General features: G+C 42.9%; 1 protein-coding gene across 1 annotated transcript in view; it reads right to left on the reverse strand.

The window, feature by feature from the left end:
* Positions 1-26822, reverse strand: part of LPCAT3 (lysophosphatidylcholine acyltransferase 3) — a 40601-nt gene that overhangs the window by 7793 nt on the left and 5986 nt on the right. The window lies entirely within an intron of this gene.

The following is a 26822-nucleotide window of genomic DNA, read 5'->3' on the forward strand; positions in this document are numbered from 1 at the left end:
TGTCAAGGAGCGTTCTACTTTTTTTTTTTTTTTTTTAATGTTTATTTGTTTTCGAGAGAGAGAGAGAGACAGAGTGTGAGCAAGGGAGGAGCAGAGAGAGAGGGAGACACACAATCTAAAGCAGGCTCCAGGCTCTGAGCTGTCAGCACAGAGCCCGACGTGGGGCTCGAACCCACGAACCGTGAGATCATGACCTGACCTGAAGTCGGACGCTTCACCGACTGAGCCACCCAGGCGCCCCGGTCAGGAAGCGTTCTATCAAGAAGTCTGGCTAACGTGCCCGGAAATACTCCTCCTGCAGCAGAGCACGTGCAGAGAACTGGAATCCCCACGTCTTTCTGGAAGGACACTTCACATATCCTATCATTGCATAATTAGTGTTCCTGAGCTGCTCATGATTTATAGTTGCTGCACCTCTTGCTGTCAAATTATAGGTTGCAGTTAGTTTTTCGTGGGCAGTATGCTGGTATGCGTGATTAAACTCTGAGATGCTTAGGAACGTGTTGGACACCAAGAAAGTGCTCGATTATTTATTAAGTGAATAGAAAAATGGATGATCATGTTTTATATTGGCCTATGTCCTTCTAGTCCTTTCCCCCGTTTTTTTCTTTTAATTTGCCAACACAGTTCGGGTATTTGTGTATCCTGGTTTTTTCATGGAACAGTGTGTCAACTATTTGATCTTCTTGGTGCTAGGACTTGCTGATGTTCTTTGATTGCTGTTTTCATCATGGGCTAGGCTCTTTAACAAATTTACAGCTGCTTGCAAGTAGTTAATTCTGCAGATGGTCTATGGATCACGGGCTCATTCATTTGACAGATGTTTGTTAAATGCCTACTCTATGCCAGGTATTCTGATTATAGAGCATATAATGAGGAAGGAGGTGGCATGTAATGGTTTATTCTCTTTCTTTCTTTTTTAAAGTTTATTTATTCTGAGAGAGAGCAAGCAGAGGGAGGGGCAGAGAGAGAGGGAGAGAGAATCCCAAGCAGGCTCCTCACTGTCAGTGCAGAGCCCGATGCGGGGCTCAATCTCACGAACGCCATGAGATCATGACCTGAGCTGACTGAGCCACCCAGGCGCCCCTGTAATGGTTTATTTTCCTGCTAGCAGAAGATGAAGTGATATAGTATTAATAGGCTCAAGGGAGAGGGAGACATCTATAAACCCTTTCATAGTCAGATGAATGAGCAAAGAAACAGGATTGAGTCTCATTACATATCACATGGGCAGGGACAGAACACCAGGTTACAGCAAGTTTTGCTAAGAAGCAGAGCCAGGTACTAGAAAGTATATAGAATAGGGTCCAACTGCCTTAAATTTTTTGCTTTTCACTTTTTAAAAATATTTATTTTTGAGAAAGAGAGAGAGAGAGAGAGAGAGAGAGAGAGAGAGAGAGAATCTGAAGTAGGGTCCAGGCTCTGAGTTGGACACAGAGAGCCCGACGCGGGGCTTGAACCCAGGAACCACGAGATCATGACTTGAGCAGATGTTGGACGCCCAACCTACTGAGCCACCCAGGCACCCCTCATTTTTTTTTTTTAAGTTTATTTAGAGAGGGAAAGTGCATGTGAATGAGAGGGGGAGGAGCAGAGAGAGGGAGAGAGAGAATCCCAAGCAGGCTCCGTGCTCAGCGTGAATCAAGAGTCGGAGGCTTAACTGAGCCACCCAGGCGCTCCTGCTTTTCATTTTTAATGTTTTAGAAACAGGAGTACAAATGAATAGAAGCGATAAATAGGGTAGATCTTAATTATCTAGAGTACTGGTAAATGAGTTCATCCATAGATAGCGAAGAGCTTATCTCTTTAGGCACTAAGACCTTTAACCAACTGGAAGCACTAAAACCATTTAGAATGCTTGAAATTAAAAAAACAAAACAAAACACGACACACACTACTCTGCTTCCTTAACCTGAATATACTTAACATTTTCTTGGTGATCTGGGCCATAATTATTCTGCAGTACAGTCATGATGGCTTTGTGACCTGTCGAGGAGTGTGAAACCGTTTGCCCGGACCCTGTAGGCCCTCCACTGTTCGGCATTCTGAGTTCTTGTATCTGTTTCTTATGGCCTTCATGGCCCCTCCCTTGCTATTCAGGGATCAAGAGTCACTTCTTGAGCTTTGAAGAGTTCCTTTCCCAATTTCTACTTTACTGCAGGCCTTAAAAACCGTAACTTTGTGTAAAGTTGTTAAAGGTGTAAAAAAAAGATGTAAGAGCCAGAGTCTTGGGTGCTTTCCTTACAGGAGACTTAGTGCACAGGCCTGGTGACATCTGTTCTGGCCGCTCCAGGCCCCTTCCTCCTGTTTTCAGGTATATTTGGGGGGCGGGGTGGGGGTTGTTGAGTTCCCTACACGCAAGAAGATGGAGCAACTGGCAGAAAAATTAAAGAAGGCAGCAGGCCAGGTTACCACAGACACGGAGGTCCTAACAGAGAAGAGCAAAGCCCGGAATGAAGCCTCAGAGAGAAGGAGGAGCTGTGTGTCAGCCGAGTTGCTGGGACAACCCAGAGCTGATTTTGAGCGTAAACATCAAACCTGGCTCTTGGCTGCCACTCAGCTCAGCGGGCTTCGGGGCCTGGCTGCCCAGTCACCCCTAGAGGGATGTGCTGTTTGGCGCAGGATGTTGTTCCTCAAGCTGTTTCTGAGTCTTAACGCTTTCTGATGGGAGTCGACGCTTACTGTAATGGCTGCAGTCACCGGAAGAATCTTTAAAAACCAACGAGAGCACCTCCTCGCTCACCGCCCACCCACGAGTCTGATTCGGCAGGTCTGAGTGACCGTGATGTGCCGCAAGGGTTAACAAGCACCACCTCACGAAAATCCGAAAGCAAGCCGGCAGCACTTACTAGGTCCTGAGAATAATATTCTAAGCCTGATGGCCGGGGGTTCTGGTCTTTCCCATAATAGCACCAAACATGCAGAGAGGTTTGTTTCATGAACAAATTTGCAGCTTCACGCAGGTAGTTAATTTCCTAGATATCCTGTGGATTGCTGGCTGTCTCGTTCCTTTGACAAATGTTTATATAAATGCCTACTAAAGCCAGGTATTCTGTTTATGAAGCATAGGAGAACTTGTTTGGCTATACTGTAACTGTTTCTCCTTTTTGATTACGTTTTAAAGGTGGGGAGGGCTTCAGAAACTCATTAGCAGATGAAGGATGATGATCTAACACATATTAAACCTTGAGGATCCCCTACCGGAATGGGAATGTTCCAACAGCAAAAACTAGGGCATTCAAAATGCTCTGAACCTCAAAGTACACTGAAGTGGGTCCTCTTCAGAGGTTCAGCAGTCATGAAGCGTTTCCAGCTGTACTCTCCAGTCACTGGATCAGTCAGGTCCAAGCGCCACTTGAGTCAGAAACTAGGATCCGTCACAACCTAGACTGTCATGGAACTCCTTATTCTCTGTACGGTAGTTGTGAAATTACTTGTTAATCCTACAGGTTTGGAGGCTTCATTTGAAGAAGTAGAAATGAGCTGTTTAGGGGCACCTGGGAGGCTCAATCAGTTAAGCTTCCGACTTCAGCTCAGGTCATAATCTCACGGTTCATGGGTTCGAGCCCCGCATCAGGCTCTGTGCTGACAGCTCAGAGCCTGGAGCCTGTTTCGGATTCTGTGTCTCCCTCTCTCTCTGCCCCTCCCCAACTTGCACTCTGTCTCTCTCTCTCTCTCAAAAATAAATAAACATTAAAAAAAAAAAAAAAGAAATGAGCTGTTTGTATTCAAGTGTGATTAATTTCTTTGACTTTCAACCTGTATAGCTATTTCTGGACTCTGGAGGAATATGGTATGACCCCATTTGATCAGTCAGTGGTTCATATTACCCCGGTGAAAGGAATATAGAGCATTTTTGGCAAGTGTGAGAGAGAAGACAGAGTTGGACAGAACTGCTATGTGTTGGCTTAGATACTTACACCAGTTTTGTCAAAGAAGAAAACTACCTCAAGCACCATACAAAGAGTTGGTATAATGTCCATAGCATACTGTAGTGGTGTTCAAACTTTCTGCTCTCTTTAGACTCTTAAAAATTACGGAGGACCTCAAAAACATTTGTTAATATGGATACTATCTATCAATATCTACTGTATTAGCAAATAAGAGGTGCCCAGGTGGCTCAGTGGGTTGAGTGTTCGACTCTTGATTTAGGCTCAGGTCATGATCTTGTGGTTTTTGAGTTTGAGCCCCACATGGGGCTCTGTGCTGACAGCGCGGAACCTGCTTGGGATTCTCTCTAAATAAGTAAGTAAATGAATAAATAAATAAAAGAAAATTTTAAAGTATTTAACTACTAATTCATTAAAAAATAGTAAACCAGGGGCGCCTGGGTGGCTCAGTCGGTGAAGCGTCCGACTTCAGCTGAGGTCACGATCTCGCGGTCCGTGAGTTCGAGCCCCGTGTCGGGCTCTGGGCTGATGGTTCAGAGCCTGGAGCCTGTTTCCGATTCTGTGTCTCCCTCTCTCTCTGCCCCTTGCCCGTTCATGCTCTGTCTCTCTCTGTCTCAAAAATAAATAAACATTAAAAAAAAATTAAAAAAAAAATAGTAAACCAATTACATAATATATAACATATTTGTAATGAAAACAACTATATTTTTCCAAAACAAACAAAACAATTTAATGAGGACAGTGGCATTGTTTTACATTTTTACAAATTTCTAGCCTTTGTCTGGCTAGATGGAAGGTAGCAGGATTCTCAAATCTGTTTCTGCATTTAGTCTGTTAATATGTTGTTTTGGTTAAAGCATATGAAGAAAATCTGGCTTCACGCAGATATACAGTTGGAAAGAGAATCTTAATAGCCTTTTCAGATCATTCTGAGTATTATTCTTTGATACTATACCAAAACTGGACAAGTAACTAATTTCCTAAGGGTAAGTGGCAGTGTGGGATCTGCAACCATTATCAGTGAACTTTTCATTGAGGGCTTAAACTCACAAACCTGAGATCAAGACCTAAGCTGAGGTTGAGAGTCGGATGCTTAACTGACTGAGCCACCCGGGTGCCCCCAGCTAAAATCATATTTCTTTTCTTTTTTTTTTTTTTTTTTAATTTTTAACGTTTATTTATTTTTGAGACAGAAAGAGACAGAGCATGAACGGGGGAGGGGCAGAGAGAAAGGGAGACACAGAATTGGAAGCAGCTCCAGGCTCCGAGCCATCAGCCCAGAGCCCGATGCGGGGCTCGAACTCACGGACCGCGAGATCGTGACCTGAGTCGAAGTCGGACGCTCAACCGACTGAGCCACCCAGGTGCCCCTAAAATCATATTTCTTAATATCACCACTGATTTCCAGCAGAAAAGCCTTTGTGTATTGGGAAGTTGTCAAGCTCATGGTAACGGATGCAAGTTTTCCCACATTCTAATATTCACTTGAAAGCTTGAATTTTAGTACTGACTACAAATACTGTCAGTTGTTTTCCCTGAAGTGACAGGCTCGCTGTGCACATTTTCGAGAAACTATGTGCCAAATGCCCACGTCTCAGCAACCACAGTCTGTCAGTCATTCTTTCAAGTAAAAATGGTGTTCAATGAAAAAAGGAGCTGCCACTTCAACACGCAGCTCAAGCACCGCACAAGACCTTGGCCTCCACATGCCATTGCACTTCAGGATGAAGAAATGCTTTGTTTGTATTTCCCAGTTCCTCAAATATAACATTAAGAGGACGTGTACTCAAGGCTTGAGATGTAATAAAATTAATACTGATGCTTCATCGAGGATATTCTTTTTTTTTTTATTTTGTTTTTAACATTTATTTATTATTGAGAGACAGAGAGACACAGCATGAGCAGGGAAGGGGTAGAGAGAGGGGGAGACACAGAATCCGAAGCAGGCTCCAGGCTTTGAGCTGTCAGCACAGAGCCCGACGCGGGGCTCGAACCCACAAACTGTGAGATCGTGACCTGAGCCCAAGTCGGATGCTTAACCGACTGAGTCACCCAGGCACCCCTCATCAAGGACATTCTTAAGTGAACCTGACCTTTTTCTTTTTTTTGGACTGAGAGTGCGCTGCAGTGAAGAATACAGTGACTGAGGGTACAGCTGTGACCTTGCCCTGACGGGCACTAAGGCATCCGCAGTCTACCCACCGTTTGTACCATCAGAGCAAATGTCAACGCAGTAAAAATGGCCAATAACATCTTAGTATTATAGTGAAGACAATTTTAAGGTTCTCAGTGACCCCTCGGGGCTCATGGACTACACTTGGGGAACTGATGAACTGCTGATATGTGGATTGATGTTTTGGCTTAATCTTCCTTCTTATAATACCCACATCTGTACCTTTTCTTCCTCCCTGCTTTACTCACCTGCCCTCCTGTATTTTCTTTTTTTTTTTTTTCTATTGAGGTATGATTCACATACCAAAAAATTTTGCTGTTTCAAAGTGTGGAATTCAATGGTTTTTAGGATATTCACAAGGTTGTGCAAACATCCCACTATCTACTTCCAGAATTTTTCCATCTCCCCAAAGGAAACCACATATCTGTTACCAGTCATTCTCCATTCACTCCTGTTCCCAGACCCTGGCAACCACCAGAGGTTACTTTCTGTCTACAAGGCTTTCATATAAATGGAGTCATATAATATGACTTTTATGTCTGGCTTTTTTCACTTCACATAATATTTTCCGGGTTCATTTATGTTATAGCAGATATCAGTACTTCATTTTTAAAAACATTTTTTTAGGGGCACCTGGGTGGCTCAGTCGGTTGAGCGTCCGACTTCAGCTCAGGTCATGATGTTGTGGTTTGTGGGTTCGAGCCCCGTGTCGGACTCTGTGCTGACAGCTCAGAGCCTGAGCCTGCTTTGGATTCTGTGTCTCCCTTTCTCTCTGCCCCCCTGCCCCCCCCACCCCAAACTCTGTCTTTCTCTCCTTCAAAAAAATAAACATTAAAAAAATTTTTTTTTAACATTTTTTAATTGGAGTATAGTTGACATACTATGTGATTACCAGTTTCAGGTGTACAATATAGCGTGTTAATACAATGTAGCGTGTTAAGCTACGCGCACGGTGCATTATTCTTTCTTTATGGCTGAATAATATCCCGTTTATGGATACACCATTTTGTTTATTCATTCACCAGCTGGTGGACATTCAGGTTGTGTCCACTTCTGGGTACTATGAATGAGGCTGCTATGGAACATTTGCGTGCAAGTTTATGTGTGAACACATATTTTTCTGTTCTCTTAGGTATATACCTAAAAGCGGGTCTCTTGGTCCTCTTACCGTCTAACCCTGCACTTCTCAGTTGGTGGTGCAGACCAGTTTTTAAAATCTCCCATTTTTTGTGGACCAATACTTCTGTTAAAAAAATTTTTTTTTGGGGCGCCTGGGTGGCGCAGTCGGTTAAGCGTCCGACTTCAGCCAGGTCACGATCTCGCGGTCCGGGAGTTCGAGCCCCGCGTCGGGCTCTGGGCTGATGGCTCAGAGCCTGGAGCCTGTTTCCGATTCTGTGTCTCCCTCTCTCTCTGCCCCTCCCCCGTTCATGCTCTGTCTCTCTCTGTCCCAAAAATAAATAAACGTTGAAAAAAAAATTAAAAAAAAAAATTTTTTTTTAATATTTTTGAGAGAGACAAGAGAGCGTGAGAAGAGGAGGGGCAGAGACAGAGGGAGACACAGAATCCAAAGCAGGCTCCAGGCTCCGAGCTTTCAGTACAGAGCCCAATGCGGAGCCTGAACCCATGAACTGCGAGATCATGAACTGAGCTGAAGTCGGATGCTTAACCAACTGAGCCACTCAGGTGCCCCCCTGCTGTGGACCAATACTTTTGTAAAATACAGAGTCATGGGCTTGGATGATGTGAGGCTGTCAAACTGTTACAAAAGTTCCTAAATGTTAAAAAAAAAAAAAAAGTTCCTAAACGTTGACTCTCACTTTCTTGGCTTGCTTTGACAGGTGGCCGGTTACAATCTGAATAGATCGCACCGACCTATCTTTCTTTTTCTCGTTCACTGAAGGCTTTTTCCTGGCTCCTAAATATGGCTGATCTCCAGGATTCAGTGTTGACTCTCTTACCATGCTCGCTACGCTGCCTCTCTGGAAATGGCATCTACTCTCACCATTAATAGGATCTTCACGCCAAAGACAAACACATCTTTAATCCTAACGTCTCAAGTTTCAGTTCCACATTTCCTACTTCCTGGCCGGACATCTGAAATTCTGTATTAACTAAAACACGACTTACCCTCTACTGAGCCCTCTCTTGGCTTCTGTTTTTATTTATGGTGCCATCATTCTCCAGGTCACCCAACCACGTTCAAAAGCTTGAGTCTGGCTTTGCCCCCTCCCTGTCCTTAGTTCCCTCCTTTCCATAGGATCTCAGCACTGTTACCACCTTGTCTTCTGTGCTCCACTGGCAGGTCAGACCCTTAAGCACTCATCCTTAAGCTCCTGCACCCTGAAACTCATGCTCCCAGCAGCCCTATACCAGAGTACTCTTCCTTCAATTCCTGTTCAGAAAACACCAATGACTCCCAAATGATTCCCGATGACTACTCAACAGAGTGCCAGTCCCTAAGCCTAAGATTCAAGGCCCCTCTTCTAAACTACATTTCTAATTAAAACTTCCATTTCTCTGCTTCAGCTAAAACTGATCTGCCAGATTTTGCCCAAACATATCTTAGGTCTTTTGACTCTAGACCTTGGGTCATGCCAGTCCCTTTGCATGGAACGCCTTCTCCAACCACCCCTCTACCACTCATTCTAGAAAACCCAGTTCTTTCCTTTTGTAAGGCTACCTCAGACCACAGTGAACTCATGGCCCTGTATATTACGGACTTGTGCCTTAAACCCATGGTACTTAGAAATAAGACTCTCATTTGGTAAGTCATTATATACTATAATGTGCCATTCTTTACATTTTTGTTGTGTATTAAGGTCTTTTGCTTGATTGGTCAACAGTAATGGATGTTTAACAGCTGTTTGACCTTGAGCATCAGTTTCCTCCTCTGTAAAATGGGGGAATAGCACCTGTCTCAGTGAGTTGTTGTAAGGACAACACATACAAAGTACTAAGCACAGTGCCTAATATATTGTAAGTGGGCACAAAATTATACAAATACACATTCACATAAAGTTAGAGGGAGGTAAACACGGCAGCCTTTGTTTTCCAAACATCTCCTTTCACCTTCCTGCTAACGGTCTTTTTTCCCTTTGTAGCCTCAGACCCTTAATCCTCTTCTTAGCTCATATTTCTCTTGTTAAAAAAAAAAAAAAAAAAAAAAAAAAAAAAAGTTAGAGGGAGGAAAAGCAGGCGTTATCTGAGAAAATTCTGGGGCAAATGGATATCAGAGCTTCTGAATCTAATCTTCATTCCATGTGACAACCAAATGACTAAGGGGTTTCCTTCCCATCTGCATTTCAAAAGAAGACTCATAGCATATTTATTTTATAAGGGTACTGACTTCGGCTTGCCAACAGCACTTTTCCCAAAATACAATGTACTACTGAATTAAGGCGCTGTATGGTTGGAAGAACACGAACTTTGGAGTTAAGACAGACCTCAGTTGTTACTTACTAGCTGTTGCCTCAGGCTTGTTGATGGTTAAACTTTTTGTCCTCAGTTTCTGTTAACCTGTCTCATCAGTAAAATGAGTATCTAGCTTAGGGTTTGTATATTAAGCCTGGTACACATCAGATGATCAGTAAACGGAATTGGGCCACCTCTGCTTGAACAGTGAAGTGCCCAGTGATCTCATCTCGTCACCTGGCTGTGAATACCACCCATTTGCTGAGTTCTCCCCAATTTTCATCTCCAGAACAGACTGTTCCCTTGGACCCCACACTGCTATGGACTACTCAACACTTTGAGTAGGGGCCGCCTAACAGACACCTCAAATTTAACAGGTTCCGAAATGGCACTGCCGACCTACCCTCCTCCCTAAACCTGCTCCTCCCCTAGCCTGCCCCACTTCAGCAAACAGCAACTTACCCCTCCCTCCCTTAGGACTGGAACCCTGCAACCCTGCCATCATTCTTGACCTCCCCAGCCACATTCCACCCTCAACCCAGCTAGTCAACAAATCTTGTCTGTTCTACCTTGAAAATAAGCCCAGAATCTGACCACCTCTTCCCCTGGTCCAAGCCAACACCGTCTCTGGCCTGTATTATTATATAGTTGCCGCCTAACTTCCTGGCTTCTGCTCTTGCCTTCGTTCAGTCTAGCCTAACACAGCACCCATGGATATTCTTTTTTTTTTTTCAGTTTATTTTGACAGAGAGAGAGAGAAAAAGAGAGAGACAGAGATATTGAGGGGGGAGAGGGGCAGAGAGAGAGAGAGAGAGAGAGAGAGAGAGAGAGAGAGAATTCCAAGCAGGCTCCGCACTGTCAGTGCAGAGCCCGACATGGGGCTCGAACCCACAACTGAGTCAAAACCAAGAGCTGGTAACTTAACCAACTGAGCCATTCAAGCGCCCCACCCACAGGGATTCTATTCTATCAGATCAGCTCATTCCTCAGCTCAAACCCTCAGAAGGCCTCCAATCTCACTCAGCAAAGCCAACAAGACCTGTTCGCTCTCCCCAGCTTTCTCTGACCCATCTCTGCCTCGGCCATGCTTCTTCCCCAGCCACAAGGCTCTCCCGTCCAGGCAGTCGGGCAGGTCCAGCCCTGGAGCCCTCACCATTAGTAGGTTCCTTGCCTGAAATGCTCTGTGTACAGATAAGCTCCAGTCCCTCAGGTCTTTACCAAAATGTCACCTTATCAGTGAGGCCTTCCCTGACCTTCCCATCTAAAATTGCACACACTCCCTCCTCCTCCCCACCAGCACTCACCACCAACACACACTTCTTGTTCTTCTCTGCTTTACTTTTCTATTTCCCCCTCAGCACTTATTAATTAATTAATTAATTATTTACATAGTATATATTTTGTTTATTTATCAGCCTTTGAAAGTAGGGATTTTTGTCTGTTTTCTCCCCAGTGCCTAGTATAAATCCTGGTACAAAAAAGGATCTCAAAAATATTTGTTGAATGGATGACAAAACGAGAGGATGAGAGAATATTCTCTAGGCAGTCAATGAAGTGTTTATTAAGCATCCACTATGCGTGGTCAGCGTTGCATTAGGCAAAAAGGGGAATGTTGGTAGAAACCAAAGAGGTGTTTTTTAACCCCCAGGGAGCTTTGCAGATAAGAGAGAAGTATCAAACACTGATGTTCTTGAAGTACTAACTGCATGGAATAGCCAATGCTGTAGGAGTCAGAAAGGACAGAGATCAGTAGTGACCAGAGAAGTCAGGATGGATAGAGAAGATAAGGAAAGGGCGCTCCTGGGAGGAGAGTAATGTAGTAAAGACGCAGAGGTAGGAAAGAGCCCTTCAGAGTCACTTCAAGAGGGGTTAACTACAAGGGGGGCAAAACAGCATAACAAAATGGCCAGGAAGGTTTGGAAAATGGGCAGTCTGAAATGGACTTAACAGGAAAAAAGCAACAGGACTGTCTGGATGTGGGGGGGATGACAGAAAAGGAGAAATTAAAGATGAGTAAGCCACTGTGATGGTCTTCAAGATTTTTGCAGGAATAAGCCCCTAAAAGACTTACGAAAAACTCTATACCCTGTCACATTTTTAAGTTGTCATCTATTAGTTATAAGCTTAAACAATAGCAAGTGATGTGTTTTTTAAATGTATATTGAAGCTGTGCTTTAAGTACGTGTGGAAAATGTCTGCCGATGGCAGGCTAATCAGCTTGGTCAGACTTCCTTTCTGTTAAAAGAGGCCTAGGCTCATTTTTAAGTTCTAGTAAACATGTTAATACTTCTCTCATAACGACCATCTTATTTCTGAATTCTGGTTTTAAGATGGATAGATAAAAGGGGTGTCTGGGTGACTCAGTTGGTTAAGCATCTGACTCCTGATTTCGGCTCAGGTCATGATCTTATAGTTTGTGCGTTGGAGGCTGAGCTGGGATCTGGGCTGACAGCGCAGAGCCTGCTTGGGATTCTTTGTCTCTCTCTCTCTCTCTCTCTCTCTCTACCCCTCCCTGGCTCTATTTCTCTCTCAAAAATAAATAGGAGTGCCTGGGTGGCTCAGTTGGTTAAGCACTGGACTTCGGCTCAGGTCATGATCTCACGGTTTGTGGGTTCTAGCCCCACGTGGGGCTCTGTGCTGACAGCTTGGAGACTGGAGCCTGCTTTAGATTTTGTGTCTCCCTCTCTCTCTACCCCTCCCCTGCTCACGATTGGTCTCTCTCTCTCTCTCTCTCTCTCTCAAAAATAAATAAACATTAAAACAATTTTAAAAAGCCGGATAGATAAGGTTGTCATGAGTTTGTCACCTGGATAAAATAAGAGCTGCTCAACTATATGCTAATTATACTTTAAAAAATAATTACAAAAAAAAAAAAAAAGGGACTGCTCCTCTTTGCTTTACTTTTGTGGCATCCTGGGGCAACCCACCATACCTTTTTTTCACTTGTCTAAGGCTGCTAACAGGTGACTTTAAGGGAGCTGGGAAAGGAGAACCTTCAGAGCAGACAGTCTTCAGCTTATTAGTTTTAGACAAGAGTACATATGGAAGCTGAAAACCTGGAAATTAATTCCCTAATCCATGCCCATGTATCCCCTGGAAAGTCCTTGTGTACCCCTTGGGTACACGTACCTCAACATGAAGACGGATAATACGAGAAGTTTTGCAGAAAGAATTCCAAGTAATTTAACTGCTAAGTAGCTTCATTATATAAAAATAAATCATACAAAACAGAATGCGCCGTTGCCTTGTATTTTACAAATACAACATGAGACTCGAATGACATTTCTATTTTGTTGTTAAGTAGACTTCCTGTGCAGCGAGGAGCCCAGCGTGGGGCTTGAACTCACAACCCTGAGATCAAGACCTGAGCTGAGGTCAAGAGTCAGACGCTCAACCAACTGAGCCCAGGCGCCCTGACATTTCTGTCTTTTAACAGCTGCTTTACACTAAGACCCCCGGGCCCGAGAGCACACACTTATTTAGTCTTCCACCATCGTCTTCAGGGAACTGACCGTGAGAAAACTTAAGAAGAGCTGCTTGAAATCCATGCTTTTATCCTTTTCTCCAGATTCAGAGAAAAGATGTACCTTCCTCCTCTTTAAACATCTCCTCCTTCCCTTCGGGCCCAGTCCTTGGAATTCTAGCCATCTCAGTCTCACCAGAGAACTTTATGGTCTTTCTTGCTAGCTTCCTTATTCTTTCTTCCTCAATGATAACAATTATTATTATCATTAATGCCAGTGAATACCAACGAAACGCTTACCGAGTACTTACTACATGGCATGCGCTGAGTTAAGCACTTTACACACATTATGCCACTTAATCCTCCTAATTAAATGAAGGAAGAAATAATATTATTGTCTTCACTTTCTGAATAAGCAAACAAATAAAAACAGTTAGCTATACTGTGCTGATTGCGGAGTAATCCATGCAGCTGGATATTAACCAATGGGTCTCACCTCTAAGTCCGTGACTTAAGCCCCTAGCACATGATCTCCTCTAACTTCAAACTTCCCTTCTAGCCCTTCCCACTACCCCTGTCCCTTCACTGCTGCTTCTAGCTACTGTTTAATCCCACTTACTCCTTTTGTAGTCAATTTCCTACAATCATGGTCTAATTCATCTATTTCTTGTCTACCGTTTCTTAGCTTTCAGCAGTGCTCTTAGGAACTGTTTACTGACAAGATTATGGAGGCTCTTTGGAATTTCTAGTTAGAGATGGCTGGAAAAAGCCCAGTTTCATTCTTATCTTGCCTGGATGTTATAATTTTTCTAGTCTATGGAAGGTTACCACAGATAATGTCTATCTTGCTTTGGGCAATACTGCAGGGCCATGTTGGAAGGATCTATCAAACAGCTATCTGTTCTTTTAACCAAATTTCAGTTAAATTTTTCCAAGGATTACAGACTAGAATATAAAATAGGACTGCTTTTGAACGTGGCTTATTTGTTGTTTATTTATTTATTTATTTATTTAAATTTTTAATGTTTATTTTTAGAGAGAGAGAGAGAGACAGAGCGTGGGCAGGGAAAGAGAGAGGAAGACGCAGAATCCGAAGCAGGCTCCAGGCTCCGAGCTGTCAGCACAGAGCCCACGTGGGGCTCCAACTCACGAACCGCGAGATCATGACCTGAGCCGAAGTCGGACGCTCAACCAACTGAGCCACCCAGGCGCCCCTGTTGTTTATTTTTACCAAATACTTTCACGTGATAATTTTATCGTCACTATTCCTACTTTGAAGATCTGCCATTCACTTCTTTTTTCCATCAAAGTGGAAGTTCCTGTGCCCAACCACTATACAGAGAAAAGGAAGACAAACAAACGGAAAGGACAGGAAAGCTTTGCCCGACACTGCCTATTCAAGCAATTGGTAACGGGTTAGGCACGTTATGCTCGGTTACTGATCACTGTGTCAGCTGGAAGAGCACCTGTAGATTATGGACGTTTAGGTGAGGACGGAGCTCTCACCTTTGGAATCTGTTCAGAAGTGGTCCTTTGTTTCTCTTCACCTGATTAGGCCTGAGGATAGTAAGGGCAAGGTGCCAACACATCTTCCACACTCTGACAATCCTGTACAGCTTGGGCTGAGTTATGTGCTGAATGGTTATTCATAATATATTCAGATTCTTAGAACCTGAAGAAATCTTAGAAATCACTGACTCCAAGGCCTTCATTAGATAAGACACTAAGGCCCAAATGGGATCACAAGCATGCCCAAGGTTAACAGAGCACAGCTCAAATTAGAATCCACATCACTTGACTTCCATTCGGATATTCTTGCCACATGCCTTGGCACTTGGCAGTGACCTGCTAGCGACTCACTAATAAATACCTAGCTGTGTGCTTTTAAAGCTACAGCTGTATTATTCTTTGCTCAACAATAATCTACATTCAAGCATCTGGCTGCAGACACATGCACACTCATGTTTATGTTTGCTTAATCTCCTATCTATAAACAATTAACATCTACATTTTAATGCCAAGTCTAGGTGCTCTCCTGTGCTCTCTTTGTTAATCCAATTCTTGGGGACTCCCCGTCCCTGCCTTCCCTCACACAGCTCAGTAAGAATATAGCGGTTCCCTTCTCAAAGCGTCCTCCAGCTGAGTATCTCGAACATTCTGCCAAATGTGATACAAGATTCAAGAAAACTGGGACAAGTGATCAAAATGTCCTGGGGATCAATGAATAGAGGGGACATTTCAAAGGTAAACTAGTGGATGGCTGTTACTTGTGAGAAAGAAAAAGGGTTTGCTATGAAGGTTAAGAAATACTCGGCTTTGTGCTGGTGGTATGGAGCCTGCTGGGAATTCTCTCTCTGTTGCTCTCTGCTCTTCCCCTGTGCGTGCACTCTCTCTCTCTCTCTCTCTCTCTCTCTCTCAAAAAAATATATACATATTAGTTTTTTAGTCACTTAACCCAACCCAACAACCTAAACCCGAGCTGCCCCAAAGTCCCACCAAGAGTAATTCTTTAACTGCTCCATTTAAACCAAGTGCTCTTAGTAATAAGCAAGGCCATGTTAAGCTTAGTGCTGGCGGCTGACAGACCCACACGTTGGCTAAACTGGTAAAATCTGCTACAAAGGCTGAAAAGTTAAGACCCAACAGGGGACTGACTTTGATGTCACCATTTTTTGTTATGCCACAAGGAGTTGGACACGAATAGATTCTCACTAGCTTCTTAGTCCAGGAGTTAGCTGTCCATCAAGGCAAGCCCTCCGCAGTATTTCAAGTCTGATTAGATGGCAGAAGGGATGTCAAGATTGTTATCCATATGTTTGAATGTCCGGTTACAGTATTTTTCTATACTACGATGGTTTGTTCAAATGGTCACATAGTTACTTTGTTACTGTAGATAAATTTTTTTCTCCCCTCTGACTTATTCTACAAAAATGTACAGACTGAAAGAATGTTAAAGCTAAAAGAGGCTGTTGACTGGCCTTTCTCCATTTTAGTGGAACAGGGACAACAGCTGTTCAGACTGACTTTGAGGCACGTCAAGACACCAAAATGCCTTTCTTAGCAAAGACAGTGTATCACATTTTAATTTTCTGTAAATTAATAAACGACATGGTGGCAACTTGCAGCCAATTATCTGATCAGCTAGAATATCCCTGGACTCAGGAATCAAGAGTAATCTAGTTCAGAAAATCAGCTCTGCAGTTTGGGTAAATTACTTAGATTATTTGCATCTCAATTTCTTTATCTGTGAAATAGGGAAATTGGCAGCCATATCTGCAGGTTGTTGTATAGATTAAAAGAGAAAATATCCATAGAAGCATCATACATGGATTTCTTTGGGGCCACTTAAAAATTCTACATGTCAGTGCACCTGGGTGGCTCAGTCGGTTGAGCGTTGGACTTCGGCTCAGGTCAAGATCTCACGGTTCATGGGTTTGAGCTCTGTGTCAGGCTCTGTGCTGACAGCTCAGATCCTGGAGCCTGCTTCAGATTCTGTGTCTCCCTCTCTCTCTGCCCTTCCCCTGCTCATGCTCTGTTTGTCTCTCTCAAAAATAAACATTAAAAAAATTTAAAAAAATTTACATACGGGCAAATATTTTATATAAGCATAATCTATACCTAACCTTAAACTTGGAGTATTCTTTCAACTGGTTTGGCCTCTGCCCACCTCACTATGATTTAACTAAATTAAGGCTATAGCAAGTTGCAAAAATAAAGGTCTGTAAATTGTACCTGGTACTCCCAGAAGAAGACCATTGGCCATGAAGCGAATAAAGCTTTAGTTTCAAGGCTCATCCTTGGCATAGGCCCCATTTAAGGCTCTGGGCAGTGGTGGGGGGTGGGGGTGGCAGCTAACAGCATGTTCACATGGTCATATGTTTTTGTGAAACTTGTTAGCTATTTTTGTAGCCTTTTTCTTAAAAAAGGTTCCCAAGATTATATAAGCTTCAGGTCCCCCAAATCTTGGATTATAAAAAAAAAAAAAAAAAAAAAAAATCAACCACCACAACAAAATTAGGCATATGCCAGAAAATTCTTCTACTCCCAGAATCCCGTGGGTACAGGGCTTCATCCAAGATCTTCCAAATGACAAGCATATTCCCCAAATAAGTTCTGGTGGGGGGTTGTGGTGGGGGATGCTTGGCAGCAGTGTTGGTGGCTGTAGGATCCCGGCTGTCAGTGGCGGCACAGGTCTGAGGAGGGGTGAGGCTGAGAAGGCTGTGACAGGATTGTGACTGGTAGGCAGGGAGAGCCAGCTGGGACGTGGGATGCAAGGGTGGTATGTGGGAAGCAAATTTTGAAGAGGAGAAGGGGCACAAAGACTGTCTGTGTGGACTTCAAGATACATGGTCACCCCTAGCCAGCGTGCGGAGTAAGGGAGCAGAGCAAGGGAGCAACACATTGCCTACAAGCGCTCTTCTTTGTTCATTAACAGTTTTACGTACAGTGGCTGAAACGCTGGGTACATCAAGAGACCGCAGGAGGCAAGGGGATGCAGCCAGGGTTAGAGAGGAGAGGAGAGGGGAACGGTGGGGAAGGGAGGGGAGGGGAGGGGAGGGGAGGGAAGGGAAGGGAAGGGAAGGGAAGGGAAGGGAGCGGAGCGAAGCGAAGCGAAGGGAAGCGAAGGGAAGCGAAGCGAGTGGGGCCACGGGGTGTGTGTGTGTGTGTGTGTGGGGTGAGGTATCCTGTATTTCATTATACTATGGCTATGCATTTCAGATGGCAGAGGCATCTGTGTAGGTCCAGGAGAGGAAAGGACTGTAGGAATCATCTAGCATAGATGTTTATCACCTGGGAAAACAGGCCCATCACAGGCACGGTGAGAAGCAGCGGGCTGGCCAGACCCCCACGGCGCAGCCCCCTTCCCTGCTCTCTGACCGGTCCCCCCTCCTCTTGCCTCTTATTTTCCTTTCCTGCCCTTTCTGTTATTGCTTCCTCCTCTTCCTTCCCTTGTACAGACCTGAAGTGTTCCCCCCCCCCATTTTTAATGCTTTCTGGATTTTGTGCGTTATGGTTCTCTCTCAAAAACGTCTAACTGGTGTGTAGTAACGTGAGGCCCTCCCCACCCCCACCCGCGCCCTTTGAATTTATGGCACTGGTTTTCGGTGGAGAAACGGGTCCTTCGCTCCTATGGTGACTTGATCTTGCCTAAGGTTGCCTGAGGGTTGCCCCGTCACAAGGCCCAAGTGGCTAATTAGCTGTTCTTTCTCCACCCCTCCCACCTACTGGTCATGATAATTTCTCTCTAGAGTTTAGAGTTGTCAAATCTGATCTTTGTAAATACAAACAAGGTAGGTGAGACTTTTTTCTCTGCAGGTATTTCAGCAAATGAAACAATAAACCCTTTCTTACATCTAAGATTCTAACAGAAGGAAAGATAACAGCATTACGCCCTGTAATTGTCCTCATGAATCTGAATAGCTGTTAATTGCTGGGTTCTGCTCTACCTGTGATCATACACAGTCCCTCTTTAGCCTTTTTTTTAAGTGTAGAATTCACTGAATTTTGCTATATTCTCATTGTTGTCCAAGCATCCCCAGGGTCTAATGCTGGAACATTTCCATCACCCTGACAAGAAACCCCACCTCTCTGAGCACTCAGTCCCAATTTACCCCCCCTCCCCATCTCATCTCCTGGCAACCACCAAACTACTTTCTGTCTTTATGAATTTGCTTATTCTGGACATTAAAAAAAAAAGTTTATTTATTTTGAGAGAGAGGGAGGGAGACAGAGAGGCAGACAGAGACAGAGACAGAACCCCAAGCAGGCTCCACTCTGTCAGAGCAGAACCCAATGCGGGGCTCAAACTCAATAACCATGTTATGACCTGAGCTGAAATCAAGAGTCGGACGCTGAACTAAGCCACCTAGGTGCCCCACTTATTCTGGGCATTTTATTAAAAAAATTTTTTTAAGTGTATTTATTTATTTTGAGAGAGAGAGAGAGATATGAGGGAAAGAATCCCAAGCAGGCTTTGCACGGTCAGCTCAGAGCCTGACGCAGGGCTAGAACCCGCAAACGGCGAGATCGTGATCTGAGCGGAAATTAAGAGTCAGCCGGTTAACCGACTGAGCCACCCAGGCACCCCTATTCTGAACATTTTATTCCAATGGAATCATACAAAATGTGGCCACTTCTTGGCACAATATTAACATAATGAAAACATTAGCATAATGTTTTCAAGGTTCATCCACATTGTAGCAGGTGGCAGCACTTTCCTTTTTTGTGGCTGAATAGTATTCCACCATAGAAATATAATAACATTTTGTTGGGGCGCCTGGGTGGCGCAGTCGGTTAAGCGTCCGACTTCAGCCAGGTCACGATCTCGCGGTCCGTGGGTTCGAGCCCCACGTCAGGCTCTGGGCTGATGGCTCAGAGCCTGGAGCCTGTTTCCGATTCTGTGTCTCCCTCTCTCTCTGCCCCTCCCCCCTTCATGCTCTGTCTCTCTCTGTCCCAAAAATAAATAAACGTTGAAATATAATAACATTTTGTTTATTCATTCATCAGTTGGTGGACAAATAAGTTGTTTCCACTTTTGAGCCATCATAATAGTGCTATGAACATAGGACGCAAATGTTGTACAAGTTTTTGTGTGAACGTGTGCTTTAGATTCTCTCGAGTATAGAAACGAGGGGTGGAATCGCTAGGTCATACTGTAACTTTAACTTTGAGAAACTGCTGAACTGTTTTCCATAGTGGCTGCACTGTTTTACATTCCCTTCAGCGATGCACAAGGGTTCCAATTTCTCCACATCCTCACCGACACTTTCTTATTCCTGTTTTGTTTTGTTTTTGGACTACAGTCATACTAGAGGGTGTGAAGTGATACGTAATGTCATTTAATTTGCATTTCCCTAATGACTAATGAGTTGAGCATTTTTCTATGTACTTATTGGGCAACTGTATGTCTTCCTTAGGCAAATGTCTATTCATATCCTTTGCCCATTTTTTAATTGAGTTATTTGTCTTTTTCTTATTGAGTTACAAGAATTCTTGATATATTCTGGACACTAGATCCTTACCATATGTATGATTTACAAATATTTTCATAATCTGTGGGTTATCTTTTCATTTTCTTGGCAGTATCCTTGGATGTACAAAAGTTGGAAATGACCGATTTCTTTCTATATTCAATATTCAATTCTACATTCAATATTACTTGAGTATTTGGGAAGATTTTTAAAAGCTAAAAATTATATATTTTAGAATTAAAAAATACTTTAGAATATAAACCAAGAGGGTAAGACTTGAAGAAATTTGGAGCTTCTGGTGATATGATGATCTGGGTCCCCATAATTATGTTGGGTTCTTAGTGTAAATAATATAATTGTATGGCACCTAGTTCCTAGCTTTGCTTTTGTTGACTACTCTTTCAGAAGACTCAATGAAGAATTAAAGAGTGCAGTCAGATTATCCTTTGGCTAAAGAATGAGGATTTCTAGTAGCACTAATGGTTTGATATTTTTAGTCAGAGCCCCACTTTATTTGTACGCTAACTATAATCAATCTTTCTCCCTTTCGTCAGAGGTATATGTCATAAGAAACTAAAAAGGGCACCGTTCCAGTTGGCCTCTGCTTGCTGGCTTACAAACAGAAGTTTTGTATTTATGGACAGTGATCCAGAGTGGTGTCCAAGTGCATCTGAGTTTAGAGTTGCTATCACAGCAGAAATTGGAAACCTCAGGAACTATAAGGCATTTACCATGTCTACATGGAAGCCACTTCTCATCACAGCATTTACAAATATACAGTGATCAGAACATTAGCTTCCTGGGATCCCATATCTGCCTCAGATCTGTATACGATATATATACGTGAATCCTCTATTTTTTTTTTTTTTTTTTAGTAAACTGCCTACAAAATTACTACCTCACCACTTATATTTTATGCAGCAGAATGACCATGTACGCCTTTCTTATGAAAATGCCATAGCAACATGAATACTTGGTACTGAAAAGCATCTTTAATTGACAAGAGCTTTTTATTTTTAATTTAAACACAGCCCATGCTTGGAGTGGGGCATTTAAATAGTCTACTTGGTGACTTCATGTGAGTCAAAAACAAAACCTGGGTCTGCTCATTTTTGGCCTGATCTTCTACCCACTTTCTGACAAATGTCCCTACAGCTAGAATGCAGTGGCATTTCTATCAGAAGCCTCTATTACTAACAATTTTGGTACATATGGTTCTTAGAATACTTGGTGCAAGGTGTCCAGAATTTAATGAATCTCACTTTATCTTCAAAGCCAGTGCTTGAGTAGAGAGGAACTTGGATTTAAAAACCAGTCCATTTTAAGCCCAAAGGCAATTCTTATCCAGAAATTACTTATCCTTATTTTTAGTGTCTTACACACCCCCTACTCTTCTCATTTTGAAAACGGGGTAGAAATAAAGCTGCATACAACATCATCTTTTGGGCTGCACAAATCACAGATAGGCTTTGAAGGCCTCTAGGGAGCTATTACTGCTTCACCAAGAGAACTCTAGGTGGGCCCTAAATCTCTTGGCCCTGGACTTCAGCCAATTGCTGAAAAAATGTCAACACAAACACACACCTCTACCTTAAAAAACTCTGTGCTTGGGAAGGACAGCTTTCCCTGGCAGCCGCGACTGGGGCACCTCGTTTTTGTTAGAGCTACAAGTCAGTTTATCAACTGTGTTAAGAAATGTGAGGCAATCGATTAGGAGAATGCTATAGTGCTGGAGGTGACTGATGCAAGACAGAAGAGGAAAGATGGAACTATTAGTCTAACAACCTTACGCAAAAAAACCCTCCTCTACATTTAACCTTCTCATCAAAAGTGTGAAACAGATGGTGGAGATAATGATGTTAGTTAGACAATGAAGATGATGATGATCTAACAGTATCATTGTTATAATAACATTAACAGAGTAATTTGGTAATAATAATAGTATTTGAGGAATAACAAGTGATGCTAGCAAATAGGGAAAACTAAGCAATAAGAATCTGAGAAATTTGTTTATTACAAAGATCACGGGATACGACACCATTTCAAAAAGCTGAAGATACTATGGGGACACCAAGTATTACAAAACAGCTACCAGAAGAAATAAACCAGTGATCCTCAAACCTCAGGGTAGTTACTATAACCTAAAGGACATGTTAAAACACAGATCATCAGGCCCCGTCTTTAGTAGGTCTGGGGCAGACCTAAGAATGTGCATTTCTAGGGGCGCCTGGGTGGCCCAGTTGGTTGAGTGTCTGACTTCGGCTCAGGTCAGGATCTCATGGTTTGTGAGTTCAAGCCCCTCGTCGGGCTCTGTGCTGACAGCTTGGAGCCTGGAGCCTGCTTCAGATTCTGTGTCTCCCTCTCTTTCTGCCCCTCCCCCATTTGTGCTCTGTCTCCTCTCTCTTAAAAATAAATAAACATTAAAAAAAAAAAAGAAAAAAAGAATTTGCATTTCTAACAAGTTCCTAGGATGCAAGCCAGGAGATGCTAGGAGGTGCTCATGACTCTGGTCCCAAGACCATAGAGTCTACTTGGAAAGGAAGGAGATGAATATTTGTTGAGGGAAGGAAGAGAGCAATTATTTAAAACTACCTTGGGTTAGGCTTGGTCAGATGCTTACATATATATATATATATATATATATATATATATATATATATATATTTAAGTTTATTTTGAGAGAGTGCACGCATGAGCAGGGGAGGGGCAGAGAGAGAGGGAGAGACAATCCCAAGCAGGCTCCGTGCTATCAGTGCAGAGCCCAAGGTGGGGTTGGATCTCAGGAACCGTGAGGTCATAACCTGAGCCGAAATCAAGAGTTGGACACTTAAACCGACTGAGCCACCCAGGTGCCCCCAATGTTTATACATTTTATCTCATTCAGTCCTCACACCCTAATGAGCTTCCCAAACTTTTCCAGAGCAGAGAAGAATGAATGTGTCCACACAAAGGGTATGCCTAAGCAGTTCTCTAGAAATAAAACATTTCTTTGATGACTACGCTATTTTAAAAATTCATGTAAATTTCTGTTTTGAAATATTGTTGCTTGTTAGGAATTAAATCCAATTTAAATATCAGATAAACTGCTTAATCCTTAACCTCAATTCTTTGGTAATATTGGCCTTCGGGAACATGAGGAAATGGGTGGTTGAAATTTAATAGTCTATTGTAACACAGCTGGTACATATTTAATGCAGAATTTGTACTTAGGCCTGCAGGTGTTTAAAGACAATACACCTCCTACTACCTTAACTCCACCATTTCACCCCTTACCTACCTGAGAGGTCTATCAGGTTCTTCTCTACTATTCCTTTACGGATTCTCTATTGTTCCAATCAAACCAGCCCACTTACTGTTCCTCAGGTTTTTCTCACTTTTCCTGGTCTCCACATATATGTTCATTATTCTTTGCAGCTGGAAAGCTTCCTCTCTCATCTCTCCCTTACTAGAATCTTCCATAACCTTTAAGGTTCAGCTGAAATGCCATTTCTTTTTTGAAAACCAATCCCATTTTTAAAAGGCTGCTGCACTGAACACATCTGGTGAGTTCTGATGGCTCCCCAGACGGATTTAATAATGTCAGTGGGTATATAATTATTTTTGTTAAATTAGCTTGTGCATATAATCTCATGGGCCCAAATTTACACATGCCTCTGCAAATAAATGATTCTTTAATTTTTTGTTTAATGTTTGTTTATTTTTGAGAGTGAGAGACAGAGTGTGAGAGGGGGAGGGGCAGAGAGAGAGGGAGACACAGAATCCAAAGCAGTCTCGGGGCTCTGAGCTGTCAGCATAGAGCCAGACACGGGGCTCGAACTCATGGACTGTGAGATCATGACATGAGCCCAAGTTGGACACTTAACTGACCTAGCCACCCAGGCACCCCGTGATTCTTTAAAAAAAAAAAAAAAAAAAAAAAAGATTTGCAAATATTTTTTTATGGAGTCATTCTTTTTCTTGAGTTTTGTATTTCTTTTTTTTTAATGTTTATTTATTTTTGAGAAAGAGAGAGAGAGAGAGAGAGAGATCAAGCGCACAAGTGGGGGAAGGGCAGAGAAAGAGGGAAACACAGAATCTGAAGCAGGCTCCAGGCTGTGAGCTGTCAGCGAAGAGCCTGACACAGGGCTTGAACCTGCGAACTGTGAGATCATGACCTGAGCGAAAGTCGGATGCTTAACCAAATGAGACACCCAGGTGCCCGCAAATATTTTTTTTAAAGATTATTTATTTTGACAGAGAGGGAGAGAGACAGAGTACGTGCTCACTAGCAGGGAAGGGATAGAGGGAGAGAGTGAAAGAGAGAGAGAGAGAGAGAGAGAGAGAGAGAGAGAGAGAGAGAGACAGTATCCCAAGCAGGCTCTGTTCCATCAGTGCGGATCAAATGATCTCGGCTCAGGTCATGATTTCATGTTTCTTGTGTTTGAGCCCCGCATGGGGCTCCACACTAACAGTGCAGAACCTACTTGGGATTCTGCCTCTCCCTCTCTCTCTGCCCCTCCCCAGCTAGCGCATACATGCATATGCATTCTCTCTCTCAAAATAAATAAACTTAAAAAAAAAAAAGTAATACTGGCACTCAAGAAAAGTTTTGTGCAATGTAAGATATTGGAGTGCAGATAAAAAGGAATTGGAAAAATATATTTAAAAGAAATCTCCAAAGAGGAAGAGTTAGATTATGATAAAATCTGTGGCTATGAATCAGAATAAAGATAAAGTCTAAAAATGTAGAATATATCTACACTTCTAGAATTGGAAGAAGGCTTGAAAGTCACCTAAGACAACTCTCTTATTTTTCAGTAGTAGAATTTCTGGACCCTGCTTTGTATTATGGTCAAAAGTCCCATCTGTGTAGTTAATGCTGTTTAATTTCCATCTGGGTTGGCCTTGGTCTCTTCACATTGTAATTTCAGTGCTACCTGAAGAAGTCTTTTTGCACAGAATAATAGATTTAGTTCTGAACGACCAGACCTGACTTTGATCCAAAGGGAACTGAATTAAAAACAAAAAACAAAAACCAAAAAAAACCCCCAAAAAACAAAGGGAACTGAATTGTAGGACCTACTTTGATTTTAAAGGTTGTTAACCTTAGTGATGCTAACCTGAACCTCTGAGGAAGGAATCCTTACTCTTTAAGTGCAATTTCTGATCAGTCTAATAGCCAAGCCACAGTCATGGCCAAGACTAGAGAATACTCATACTTAAGCAGGTGGCGATCTGCTCCATTTGACCAGCTCCAGCTTTAGACCCTGCGAGGTATTTCATATGCTGATTACATATTGGTTTAAGCACATAAACTAAAAGGATACCCACAGCATTGATCTTTTCCACCCCCACAGTTTGCAATCCCAGGGTGGTAAAGACAGGGACTTTAGAGTTGGGTAGAAACAGGTATGAGCTTAGGCAAATTACTTAACCTTTGAAGGCCTCAGTTTCCACAAGGGCAGTGATCACAGCACTACAATTATCTCATGAGTAATTGGCAGGTGTAGGTGGGGTATTGTTCAGCACTTCAGACAATGTCTGGTACGTACCAAATCCTTAATAAATGCCAGCAATTGTTATTATTGACACGGGGTGGCAAGGTTAACATACTCAGTCAACAACAATTGGGTTCTCTTCTCTCTTGTATAAGCTTTTCCACGGCATTTCATTCCCTCCCTGATTCAATTAAGATATCAATATTGACTCCTAAAACTATATTTAGTCCCACTTCTCTCCTGAACTTAAGATTGGGTTTCACAACCCTTAAGACACCTGGAGTTGCCCTTGGAGCCTAAAGCAAATCCAAAACTAGACCACTGCTGGCACTGAACAGTATCTGACACTCCTTTCGACTTCTCTGCATTTGTGAGATACTGTTATCTTTCCAGCCACCCAGGCAGAAAGACTTTTTTTTTTTTAAAGATTTTATTTATTATTTATATTTTTTACTTATTGTTAAACACAATTTGTTTTAATGTTTATTTATTTTTTAGACAGAGAGACAGAGAGAGAGAGAGAGAGAGAGAGAGAGAGGGAGGCCATGAGTGGGGTAAGGGCAGAGAGAGAGGGAGACACAGAGTCCGAAGCAGACTCCAGGCTCTGAGCTGTCAGCACAGAGCCCAATGTGGCTCAAACTCACGAACTGTGAGATCATGACCCGAGCCAAAATCAGATGCCTAGCTGACTGAACCACCTAGGCGCCCCCAAATTTTATTTTCTTAAGTAATCTCTACACGCAGTCTGGGGCTCAAACTTACAACCCTGAGATCGAGAGTCACATGCTCTACCAACTAAGCCAGCCAGGTGCCCTAGACTGCGTTGTTGTTGTTGTTGTTTTTTCTTTAAATGTTTCTTTTTGAGAGAGAGAGTGTGTGCAGGGCAGGAGCAGAGACAGGAGACAAAGGATCTGAAGCAGGCTCCACCCTGACAGTAGAGAGCCTGATGCGGGGCTCCAACCCCACGAACTGTGAGATCATGACCTGAGCAGAAGTCAGACTGCTAAACTGACTGAGCCACCCAGGTGCCCCATCTGGACTGAGTTTTTTACGAACGACTTCTTTATCCTCCATTTAATCAGTTGCCAAGTCATTCATTCATGTATTCATGTGTGACTGTATGAAATATTTCTTGGGCCTTTTCCATAAGCCAGGTGCTTAAGCTCCGGGAATACTGTCGTGAACAAAACTTACATGGTTTCTGCTCTTCTCTGCAAATATATAATTACAAATTGGAATATACACTTGGGAGGAAATTTTAGTCAATATGAGAGAGCACAGCAGGGGACATCATATAAAATGAGAGTCAGGTAAAAGGCAACCAACAGAATGGGAAAAGATATTTGCAAATGACATATCAGACAAAGGGCTAGTATCCAAAATCTATAAAGAGCTCACCAAACTCCACACCCGAAAAACAAATAACCCAGTGAAGAA

Source organism: Lynx canadensis, chromosome B4 (genome assembly GCF_007474595.2).
Source record: "Lynx canadensis isolate LIC74 chromosome B4, mLynCan4.pri.v2, whole genome shotgun sequence".
Taxonomy (NCBI): Eukaryota; Metazoa; Chordata; class Mammalia; order Carnivora; family Felidae; genus Lynx; species Lynx canadensis.